The sequence below is a fragment of the Phacochoerus africanus genome, chromosome 12 (genome assembly GCF_016906955.1).
Source record: "Phacochoerus africanus isolate WHEZ1 chromosome 12, ROS_Pafr_v1, whole genome shotgun sequence".
NCBI lineage: Eukaryota > Metazoa > Chordata > Mammalia > Artiodactyla > Suidae > Phacochoerus > Phacochoerus africanus.
The window spans coordinates 26,849,971-26,863,275 of NC_062555.1; positions in this window are offsets into that span (position 1 = coordinate 26,849,971).

A 13,305-nucleotide genomic window follows, 5' to 3' on the forward strand; every position below is an offset into this window, starting at 1 on the left:
ATAAATAAATAAAAGAACAAAGCAGAACACAATCAATTACTGTTTAAGACATGAATAGTTGTTATAGGGAAGCTGTAGATTTTTGACCTCTAAGCACCTCCCCTCCACTTATCAACAGTTAATAATATTAATTTCAACCCTCTAGAGGCCTTGGACCCACTGCCATTTTTCTCATTCCTCTCAACCTTCATGACAAGCTGCCCATTTTCAAAATGCACGTTTAAATCCCAAACCTACTTGTCCCTCATTCCATCCTTTTAGTTTCGCCACCAGTAGAAAGACGTCAAAGGCAAGGTAACCGTGGACATACCTGGTTTCCCAGGTGGTAGAAATCCCAGCCCAGCAATCAGACGTGCCGCCTTCCACGTACACAGTGCAATCCGGGTGATCAGGCTCCTTGGAATTTAGACCCTAAGGGAGTGCCTAGGTTGAAATATGGCACAAAAATGAAACGATATTTTTTGTTTGTTTTGCCTCTTTTAGGGCCACACCCATAGCGTATGGTGGTTCCCAAGCTAGGGGTCAAACTGGAGCTGTAGCTACCAGCCTACACCACAGTCACAGCAACGCAGGATCTGAGCCATGTCTGCAACCTCCACCACAGCTCACAGCAATGCTGGATCCTAAACACGTTCAGTGAGTTCAGGGATGGAACCTGTGTCCTCACGGATGCTAGTCAGGTTTGTGAACTGCTGAGCCACAATGGGAACTCCCAGAACATTTTGAATAAAACATTATTTTAAAGTGAAATGTTCTGGTTAAAGGAAAACTCGACGTAACATAAGAGGGTTCTGAAGAAACGCTGATGATGAATTTTGCAAGGCAAGGCTAAGATTGGGTCTTCTTACCAAAGAGAAAAGGGGGCCATTTAATTGATAGGAGCAGTGGGTCCTGAGAAGAGAGATGGGAGGGTTTTTTCCTCCCCTAAAATTAATGTTTCAAAAACTCAAAAACCTGGCAGAAATCTATGAAAAAAATGACTAAATCACTGCAAAAGGGAGAAGACATCAAAAATAAATAATCCAGAGAGAAGATTTCCTAAGATACCAGAGAATGGTGGGAGGAAACGCAAGTCTGCAAAATATGAAGCTGGAGAACATTCTATTTTGCAGAGAACATTCTGCAAAATATGAAGCTAGAGAACATTCCTAGAAAGCAGAAGTTAATGATTAAAGAGCAAAATAAACATGAATAGCTGCTGAAGGGATTATAGGATGTACTGGTTTAAATTCACTCAATGCATAAATTGGATCAGAGATAACAAAATGGGATAAATACTTGTAGGGCCAGGGTCGTGTCACATAGGAGATAAAGTCAGGCACAGCCTCTATATACCCTGGAGTATTTGTGGTGGTCAGTTTAGGAGATTAAAAAGGACAGATTAAGGAGCTTCCCAGTGGCTCAGTGGGTTAAGGACCTTGCATTGTCACCACTGTCCTCTTTCTCTTCTTCAGATGGACCAGGTAGGCTGTGGCCTCAGGGCCTTTGCTTAAGCTCTTTCTTCTTCCTGAATGCTCTTCATTATGTATCTGTCATCTCAGGAGAACCCCAAATTGCAATGGCAGAGAAAAACAACCATGTTTATTTTTCTAATGTTCCATACCCAATGCTTCTCCATGTTGTGTTATTTTCAGACACAAGTGGAGAGATTAGCTTCTTATCTGAAAACTACTGACATTATGGCAAATGAAAAGAAAATATGGGGAAAATATTCAAGAACATGGCTCTTTGGCATCTTCTTAGAACTGGACACGTCATGGCTCTCACATTTCTTTAGGCCGCCCATGATGTCAACTGGCCAGTGATTTAAAATCTCAAAAGAGAGGCAAGGATGCCACCCATCCCACCCCACAGGTCACTGTGACAAACTCGTCACCTTTCATAGTTTTCCTCAGCTCTTACCTTCACAGTCAGCCTCATCATTTGAATAACACAATCTGCTCTGCCTTTTCTACTTGTTTGCAATAGGGAAACCTTCTACTTAAACCCATTCCAGCCACTTCTCAAAAGTCTCACAAGAACAGCGTCCTGTTACTCAGCCACAGAAAGAGAAATAATGCCATTGGCAGCAACATGGACGGACCTAGAAATGATCGTACTAAGCGAAGTCAGACAGAGAAAGACAAATATCTATGATATGATATCGCTTATATGTGGAATTTTAAAAAAAGGATACAAAGGAACTTATACACAAAACAGAAATCGTCCCACAAACATAGCAAACGAACTACGGTTACCAAAGGTGAATCCTGGTGGGGGGGGGGCATAAAAAATATATACACTACTATATAGAAAGTAGATACACAGCAAAGATCTGCCATAGAGCACAGGGAACTATGCTCAATATATATTTTTTTCTTTTTTTTAAGGGCTGCACCTGCAGCATATGGAATTTCCTGGGCTACTGGTCTACACCACAGTAATGCCAGATCTGAGCCATATATGTGACTTACACCACAGTTTGTGGTAATGCTGGATCCTTAACCCACTGAGGGAGGCCAAGGATCCAATCCGCATCCTCATGGATACTAGTCATATTCTTAACCCGCTGATCCAATATGCTTAATATTTTGTAATAACCTACACTGGAAGAGAATCTGAAGATATATATTCATATATAACATAAAATGTATATATTATAACCGAAGAACATATATTCACATATATTTACAGCTGTATAGTGATATATATATAACTGAACCACTGTTAGACACCTGAAACTAACAACAACAACATTGTAAATGAAATAATAAAATAAAAATTAAAATTAAAACAAAAGTATCCCTGGTTATCAGACCCAACTCAGTAGAGGAATGACCTCTACGAAAAGGTCAAGGACACTCTTCCGTGCTGCAGATAGATGCCTTAGGGACTCTCCTTGGGAAAAGCTTCCCTCTTTCCTGTGCCCCAGGCTTGCTGCAGGTGGAGCTCCGTGTCTGAAGCTGCCTAGCTAATGCGCACTGGCTTATGAAATCAGGAGGCATAGGTTTAAATTCTTGCTCTGCCAGTTTAACTGTTATGTAACCTCACTCGAGATATTTCATCTTTGGGACCCTCAATTTTTTCATCTGTAGAGGAGAAAGAACAATAACTTCCTGAATAAAAGAAAGCATACTTTGTCTTTAGCAAAAATAGGAAATGGGGAACCAACATGTAGCGCTGTCCAGAGGAATAAAAAGTTGATAGCAGTATAAAACTGAAATGAATGATGAAACATGAAACTATTCTTAAAGTTATGCTTGGTTATTCAAGTTATATGTTCCACTCGTTTACAGTCATAAAAATGACCAAAGAGAAGCATTATACTATGAAATATACCAGTGCAGGCTTTTCGTGAGACTGTTTAAATTAGGAAAGAATAAAAATGCCAAAGGATAATTAAGACATTAAAAGAGGAACATATTTCTTCTGTAACAGAAAACAATGTCAGATGAACACAGTAAAGCAAACAAGAAGAAAAAAAAAAGAAGACAAGATGACCCTAACAGCAGAAATTTTGTTGATCATCGGAAAATAAAGTGAATGCTCTTTTTTTTGGAGGGGGGGAGCAATTCTTTTTTTCTTTTTCTTTCTTGCGTTTCTTTTCTTCTTCTCTTTTTAGAGTACATTTCTTTGTAGCGGGCTTCTACTATTGTTCTGTATGGTGGACTGATGGGGACCCTTTGGTGGCCCAACAGGCACATAAGTGGCAGGGGTACTGAGTGTGACTAATATCCAATTATATAATGGGATTGATCTCTAAGGTAAGAGAGGATCCCAACCACCCGGGGTCAGGTTTTTTGCATTCTATTTCCAACATAATCTGAGCGCAGTGGAAATAGAATACTCTGTAGAGAAGAAAAGAATATTTTGAGAAGAAAAGGGCACGTGGTGACCCAAGAAAAGGACACAGCAAAGAAGATGGCAGAGTGGAGGATAAAAGTCGCCAGCTTGAAAAGGAAGACCTGGATCACGACAGAGAGCCATCAAGGAACTTGATCCTTTAAAAATAAAAGGTATGTAGGACTTGGGGATAAGGACATTTCGAAGATGTTTGAAAGGTTTGCAGAAATAGAACTCAGAGAAAGCAGAAATGTCATGTGGGGTGTTCTACATAAACCTTTGGTTACAATCAGCAGCGCTCTGGGATAGGAGAGATGCTGTCCCAGCAACAGGTGAGATCCAAGGCAAGTCACCTCTTCTTGAGCAGCTGTCAACCAGGCTCCTCATTCCTTTTCACTTTTATGGTTGCAGCTCATTTGGGAGATTTGTGAATGAGGCGGTTTTGCATCCTTTTTTTTTTTTTTTTTTTTTTTTTGAAGATGAGCAAACTGAGTCTTAGAGAAGGGCAGTAACTTGGGGAAGGGCTACCCTGGTGGGACACAGTTGGATTTTGACAAAGAGATGTCTGACGGGAGCATCTGCTTTGCTGCCTGGTCCTCAGCCACACCTTTTCAGAGACCATAGCAAAGGCAGTTGGAGCCACTGAGAACCAGAGGAAAATGTGTTTGCAAATAGATCACAAGGAAAGGATAATAAAGGATCTGTGACAAGGGAGCGCATGACAAAGATGGAGGATGTTAAGAATAAAGAAATGGGAGTTCCTGTCGTGGTGCAGTGGTTAACGAATCCGACTAGGAACCATGAGGTTGCAGGTTCGGTCCCTGGCCTTGCTCAGTGGGTTAAGGATCCGGCATTGCCGTGAGCTGTGGTGTAGGTTGCAGACGCGGCTCGGATCCCTCGTTGCTGTGGCTCTGGCGTAGGCCAGTGGCTACAGCTCCGTTGAGACCTCTAGCCTGGGAACCTCCATATGCCGAGGGAGCGGCCCAAGAAATATGTAAAAAAGCCAAAAAAAAAAAAAGAATAAAGAAATGGCAACCTCCCCCCCCCCAAAAAAAAAATGAATAACAGACCAAAGAATAAAAACCTCCCATGGAAGAAGAGGAATGAAACTGTAGGCAGGTACAGGGAACTGTTAATTGGTTTTGCTCAACGAGGAAAGAAACATACATAAATATGTTTCACAATAAATCCTGTAGGACTCTTTTTAATATTACAAAAAGCTCTAAAAAGTAAACCATGTACTAGTTATGTTACAACTCATAATCAGGACTTTACTAATAGACATTATACATCCATAGTGTCATTTCAATTCCTTTCTTATGCAATTTTTTCTTCCCAGTGTCCCTCATTTAACACACTCATACCTGGCTGAATCTTATGTATTTTTCTTTGTCCCTCCCTAAACCTACAAATGTATCATCCTCCACAATGTATCCTAGTGTTTTTTTTTTTTTGCTGTTGTTGTTTGTTTGCTTGTTTGTTTCACTGTTGGAATAAAGTTATACAGGACATGATGCCTCTTCCAACAAAGTTTTAAGTGTTCAGTATTGTTTGCTATCCGCACATCACTGTACCACTAAGCTCTACAACATTTGCATTGTCAGGACTGAAATTCTGCCCATTGAATAGCAACTCCCACTTCTCCCTCCACCCCAGCCCCTGGCAACCCTGATTCTACTTGCTGCTTCAGAGCTTGACTATTCAGATGCCTCATATAAGTGAAATCACTTAGCGTTTGTCTTTCTGTCACTGCCTGATTTCACTCAGTGTATTTTTCTCAAGGTTCATCCATGTTGCAGCATATGACAGGATTCCCTTTTTGTTTAAATGATTTTTATTTTTTCCTTTATAGTTGGTTTACGGCGTTCTGTCAATTTTCTTCCGTATAGCAAAGTGACCCAGTGACACTTGCATATATACATTTGTTTTATCACATCCTCCTCCATCAGGATTCCCTTTTTTTGAGGCTGAATCATATTCCATTTTATGTATACACTTTTTTTTTTTATCCTTGTATCTGTCTCTGGACATTTAGTTGTTGCTACCTCTTGGATACTGTAAATAACCTTGCCATGAACATGGGGAGTGCAGATATTTCTTTGAGATACTGTTTTAAATATCTTAGGATGCATACCCAGAGGTGGTGTTGCTGGGTCATGTGGTAATTCTATTTTTATTTTTTTGAGGGTCTTCTATACTGTTTTTCATACCAACTGCACCATTTTACATTCCTACTAACAATGTAGTAGGAATTCCAGGGGTTCCTATTTCTCCACATCCTTGCCGATGAGACAAGATAATAACTCAGGGAGTCAGGGTAGGAGCATGGGCTTCGATGCACTCTTTGATATGACTACTGATTAACATCTGTGGCTTAAGGGGTCCAGGGAGTATCGTCCCCATAGTCCTTGTTTACTTGAGGGAGTGAATCTGTGTCCAGATGGACATTAATCCCTAACCCACTCTTCAACTAATAGAAATGGAACGAGAGGAATGGTGACTCTCAGTCTAAGGAAAAGAAGAGCAAAGAAACTATAAAACTTATGGGGCATTTCCACCCCTAAGACCCCTATTGTACAAGGACTGATATAGCTAATTGGGCAAGGCCAATGGGAAAGACCACATCTTTCTGGACCCCACATTGGTACACCCTCCCCATCTTTAAGAGATTATTGTCTATAGGACAATGGGGTGGGGTGGGTGTGGGGACTCTTCTTCCCTCTCCCAGCCTGTCCTAGGATTTGTTTGCTTTCCTGTAATAAGGACTTTGTAATAAAGACTTTGCCTGCTTGCTCCCTGCGTGTTTATGAAGTTCATTCTTTGGCTCCGTGAACAAGAACGTGGATTCTGGTAACATCTTCTGGTATAACTGATACTTTTTTTAAATTATTATTAATTTCATCCTAGTAAGTGTGAGAAAAAAATCTCATTGTGATTTTATTTTCATTTCTCTGATGATTGATGCTATCGAGCATCTTTTCATATACTTCTTGGCCATTAGTATATCTTGGGAGAAATGTCTATTCAAGTGCTTTTGCTGGTTTTTGAATTGGGTTGTTTGTGATTCTGTTGTTGAGTTTTAGAAATTTTCTATATATTCTGGATATTAATCCTTATCACATATGATTTACAAATATTTTCTCCCATTCTACAGATTGCATTTTTACTTTATTGATAGTTTCTTTTGATGTGCTAATTTTTCTAATTTTCAATGAAGACCAATTAGTCTAATTTTTCTTTTGATAAAAGAGAAAGTCCATAAGTTACAGAGTCCATATATTCCATTGGTCTATATGTTTGTTTTTATGCTAGTATCACCTTGTTTTTATTACTGTAGTTTTGTATGTTGTTTAGAAATCAGGAATTGGGAGTCCTTTGATTTTATTCTTTTTCAGCATTGTTTTAGCTGTCTGAGGTCCCTTGAAATTTCATATGATTTTTAAGATGAGTTTGTCAATTTCTGCAAAAACGTCATTGGAATTTTGGTAGGAATTGTATTAAATCTGTAGATCTCTGGGTAAAATTGGCATCTTAGCAATATTAAGTCTTCCAATCCATATGTATGGAAAACATTTCCACTTATTTATGCCTTTTTTTTTTTTTTTCCTTTTTTAGGGCTGCATCTGCAGCATGTGGAAATTCCCAGGCTAGGGGCTGAAGGGAAGCTGTAACTGCCAGCCTACCCCACAGCCACAGCAACACCGGATCCAAGCCACATCTGAAAACTACACCACAGCTCACACAGCATTGCCAGATCTGAACCCCTACCCACTGAGCGAGACCAGGGATTGAATCGGCAACCTCATGGATACTTAGTCGGGCTCGTTACTGCTGAGCCACAACAGGAACTTCCCACTTATTTGTGCCTTTAATTTTTTTCATAAATGCTTCATTGTACAGGTCTTTTACCCTACTGGTTAAAGTATTTCTAAGTATTTTATTCTTTTTGATGTTATTGTAAAAGGAATTATTTTCTTAACTTCCTTTCTGGATTATTCATTTTGAGTGTATAGAAATGCATTTTTGCGTGTTGATTTCATGTCTGGCAGCTTTACTGAATTTGTTCATGAATACCAAATTTGGGTGTGGAATCTTTAGGGTTTTCTTTTTTTTCTTTTTTTTTCTGAAGCATATGGAAGTTCGCAGGCTAGGGGTGGAATCACAGCCACATCTGCCACATACACCACAGCTCAGGGCAACACCGGATCCTTAACCCACTGAGAGAGGCCAGGGATGGAACCCACATCCTCATAGATACTAGTCAGTTTCCGTAACACACTGAGCCACCATGGGAACACCAAGCTATTCTTATAATAACTATTGATGACTGTGAACTTGAAATGTGTTAATTAATCACTAACCCATCCAATGTGCCAAGTGTTGAGTTAGGCCTTTGGAGATGATGATGATCAAGGCAGAGCTTTAGCCCTGGAGGAATCCCTGTCCAGGGCGGGAGACCACCAGCCTATGTCCTACAACATGGCAAGTGTCATAATAGGGCAAAAATCACCCAGGAGGTGACGTCCACCTTCCCTAGGGTAGCTGGGGACGATTCACAGGTGAGACAAACCTTTCCTCCTACCTTGTCAAACTGATAGAATTTGCCGGGTAGAGAAAGAAAGAAGAGAAACTCTAGGCAAAGAGAATGGCAAGTTCTTATAATAACTGACCTTGATCTTTCTCATTGGCTAATGCTGATGCGAAGACGGTTGTCTTGACTTTCTCACCAGTAGCCGGGCCTTAAGCGCGCGTGAAAGACCGTGCTATTGGTTGCTTTAGACTAGAGGCAATTACTCATTTCACCTAGGGTGGGGGTATTGTGTTGTTGTGTTTTTATTTCTTGAGGGTGTCTCTTTCCCTTCTGTGTGGTCACAGGTGCTTGTGAAAGTCCTTTAGGTGAATGGTGTGGGCTCTCCAAATTTCAATCAGGAAAAATCACAGCTCCTTCCACCTTTACTGACTCTGATAGAGTTACCGTGGGAAACATCTTGTCAAGACCTCTATGCACGTCACATTGGGTGCTGGCGGTTTCATTTGGGGTGTTTGGGCATATTTACGTTTTTGCTTAGGACAGCATCTTTCTGAACTGTGACTACAAACTGTGAATTCAGTAGGAAACAGGTCTTTAGAATGTTGGCAAAGTTCTCATGTTCACTGTAAGCTCAATTTAAATACCATTAGGGTTGGTCTGTGGAACACATATGTTCTTATTAATTGATTACACATTATTAAAAATGGTAACAAGTTAACACTTGTCGATGCTTTTTCGATGGAAGTGCTAGCATGATAAAACAGGCTCTGTTAAACTTCTGTTCGCTTGGATTCTACTTTACTGGAATAAACAGTTTACTTTAAAAAATGAGATCATTTCATCATGGTTTATTTAAACTGGCTGCAGAAGTAAATTACAGTGGTTTTCTGCCATTCCCAACTCACCACCCTCTACCACGCTCATTCTATTCTTTTTAAAAAATTTTTATATGATTTTCATTTTTTCCATTATAGTTGGTTTACAATGTTCTGTCAATTTCTGCTGTACAAGAAAGTGGCCCAGTCATATGTATACATTCTTTTTCTCACATTATCCTCCATCATGTTCCATCACAAGTTCCCTGTGCTATACAGCAAGCTCTCATTGCTTATCCACTCCAAATGGAATAGTTTGTGTCTACTAGCCCCACACTCCTAGTCCATCCCTCCCCCTCCCCCTTGGCGACCACAAGTCTGTTCTCCAAGTCCATGATTTTGGAAAGGTTCATTTGTGCCATATATTAGATTCCAGATATAAGTGATATCACATGGTATATGTCTTTCTCTTTCTGACTTACTTTACTTAGTATGAGAGTCTCTAGTTCCATCCATGTTGCTGTAAATAGCATTATTTTATTCCTTTTCATGGCCAAGTAGTATTCCATTGCATATTTATCATTCTATTCTTAAATCAGCTTATTTGGCTTCGTTCTTTTTCAACTATAATAATAATGATAACTGCCATTATTATTATAAACTTTTATATATCACCCATTATGTGCCAGGTAACATTCTGAGCATTTGGGAGGGGTACATAGCTATTTAAGTGGTAACACCATTACTGTTCTCTTTTACAAGTGAGGGAGCTAAAACACAGAGAAGTTGGTAACATGCTCAAGGTCACAGACTCAGTCACAGATGGTGCGGGGATATGAATGCAGACAGTCTAGTAGCAGGAATGGTGCCCTTTAATATTATGCTATACAATCTCTTTAATTATGGTAGTAAGTAGCTTTCTGCTCACAGTGTCATAGCAGGAGTTTAGTTGACTTGAGGACACAGGGAACCACACGCTCTTAAAGTGTTCCTCATCCTAAACTGGAAGTGAGCCCTTGGTTACTGGAGGTGGTGGGAGTGAGAACACAGACTTGCCAATTACGGTAATGACCATGGCTGGACTTCCCATCTCAAGTGTGTGATTGAATAGGATGCAGCCATCCCGGTGGAATAAAGGCATCTATGAATGAATGATTACTATTGCACAGCTCCCAGTTATGTCATTGGTAAGTAGCTCCTTCAGGTCACCCTTTGAAGGGAGTGAAGAAACTCCTCACACCAGTAACTCCCCCCAATGCCAACATCCCCCAAATCCCAGGAGAATGGAGGTGGGAGAATGGCAAACAGGATGCCCAGGTAGAAACAGCAGCGGTGAACTTTCCTCTTGTTGATAAAATGGAATTATAACGTTTTCAAAGACCTCTGTGCTTAGATCCCTGTCCTTATTTTTAGTGCTTTTCTTCCATGATCTTGTTTTCTCCAAGTCTAGGGCAACAATAGCTATTGTGAGGAGAATTATCCCAGTGCAATTTTTGAGCTGCAGAAAGCCGGACAAGAGAGCTGATCTCGGATCTTGTTTGATGAGCCTGCAGATGGAACCATCTGCCTACCCCTCGGTGGCTCCTGAATCCCAGAGAAAATCACCAGAGAAAAGCACTGACATCATCTCATTGTAAAAGTAGGTCAGTGCATCTCATTTTGACACTCAACACTGCTTGCTAGTCCTATTATATTTCCATCTTTTTACTTTCTAAAATGACCATTTTAGGAGTTCCCTTCATAGCTCAGTGGTTAACGAACCCAACTAGGATCCGTGTGAGGATGCGGGTTCCATCCCTGGTCTCACTCAGTGGGTTGGGGATCCGGTGTTGCAATGAGCTGTAGCGTGAGTCGCAGATGCAGCTCACATCAGGTGTGGCTGGGGCTGAGGTGTAGGCCAGCAGCTGCAGCTCTGATATGACCCCCAGCCTGGGAGCCTCCATATGCTGCGGGTGCAGCCCTGAAAAAAGCAATAAATAAGTAAATCAATCAATCAATCAACCAATCAATAAATAAAATGAACATTTTAGGGAGTTCCCATTGTGGCTCAGTGGTAACGAACTTGATTAGTATCCGTGGGGGCACAGGTTTGATCCCTGGCCTCCCTCAGTGGGTTAAGGATCCAGTATTGCCATGAGCTGCAGTGTAGGTTGCAGATGCAGCAAGAATCTGGCGTTGCTCTGGCTGTGGTGTAGGCTGGCAGCCGTGGCTCTGATTGGACCCGTAGCCTGGGAACTTACATATGCCACAGATACAGCCATAAAAAGACATAAACAAACAAATAAATAAATAAATAATAAATAAAATGGCCATTTTACCCTTTGTTCTTGCTTGATAAATCTCCTAAAATTTCTCTTCACTCAGCTTATCATCTTTGGCCGTTTTATTTTAAAAACAGGCATTTTCTCGTCTTCCTACCGCCACATCTGCCTACTGATCTCAATCCAGCTGCCATCTTCCTACCCATGCAAGAGTCTCTACTTTATCTAAGGCCAGCTTTTCCAGAATCCTATGCCCCTTGCCTCCTCAGGGATATTGCTCCTGTCATAGTTTTCTTCTATTCTGCATTGAAATATTTTACTCTTATTTTTTATTTTTATTTTTTGTCTTTTTTGTCTTCTTAGGGCCACACAGGCGGCATATGGAGATTCCCAGGCTAGGGGTCTAATCGGTTCTACAGCGGCCAGCCACAGCCACAACCATAGCAATGCTGGATCCAAGCTATCTCCGCGACCTACACCACAGCTCACGGCAACACTGGATCATTAACCCACAGAGAAAGGCCAGGGATCGAACCTGTAACCACATGGTTCCTAGTCAGATTTGCTTCCACTGTGCCACGATGGGAACTCTGAAATCTTTTCCTCTTCAGTGGAATTTCAGTCAAGGTATGTATATGCTCTAACGTGTCTGGTCCCAAACGGAAAACACGTGTTTGATGCATATCTCCTGCAAGCTGTCTCTGGGGGTGTTAACAGTTTTGGGTTATCTGTAGCTGGTATCTCTCCCTTGCTGTCCACACATTATCTCCTTAAACTCCTCCTCTACACACCTGAATCTAACAATCACATCTCTTTCTTATTTTACTGGAATGCCCAGGAGCATTCAAGACAGATGGTCACCCTTTCCTTTTTGAAAGCAATACCCAGTGGGTATACCAGTTAGCTATGTCTTCTTAACACATCACACTACAACTCAGTGACTTAAAATAACAATTTGCTCAAGGCGTAGAAGCAACCTAAATGTCCATTGACAGATGAATGGATAAAGAAGATGTGGTGTATATATATACATATATAAATGTATATATGTGTCTAAACATACACATTCGCACATACACATGCTTATACACAGTGGAATGTTACTCAGCCAGAAAAAAGGATGAATGAAATAATGCTATTGACAGCAACATGGATGGACCTAGAGATTATCATACTAAGGGAAAGAAGCCAGAGAAAGATAAATATTATATTGCTTATATGTAGAATTAAAAAAAAAGAGATACAAATGAACTTATTTCCCAAACAGAAAGAGACTCATAGACATAGAAAACAAATTTATGGTTACTTACGGGGAAAGGGAAGAAGGGGGAGGGACAAAGTAGGCATTTGGGATTAACATATACACACTGCTATTCATAAAATAGCAAAGACACACTGTCTGCCGTATATAGCACAGGAAACAATTACCCAATATTTTAAAATAACCTATAATGGAAGAGAAGCTAAAGAAGAATATATATATTCGGAATCATGTGTTGTATACCTGAAACTAACACAACATTGTAAATCAACTATACGTCCCATTTTATAAATGAAAAAATTAAATAACGATTTACTATTGCTCACGAGTCCAGGCATTTTCTGGGTGGTTTCTATAGTTTCTTCTTTTCTCACTCAAGGGTGATGATCTGGGCACCTCCTGTCTAGCACAGAGAACTCTACTCAACATTCTGTGATCATCTATGTGGGAAAAGAATCTGAAAGAGAATGGGTATATGTATATATATAACTGAATCGCTTTGTCATACAGCAGACATTATTGCAACCTCGTAAATGAACTAGACTTCAATAAAACTTTGAAATAAAAGAAAATAATAACCTCCCCCAGAAGAGAGAACGATCAAGTGCAGGCCAT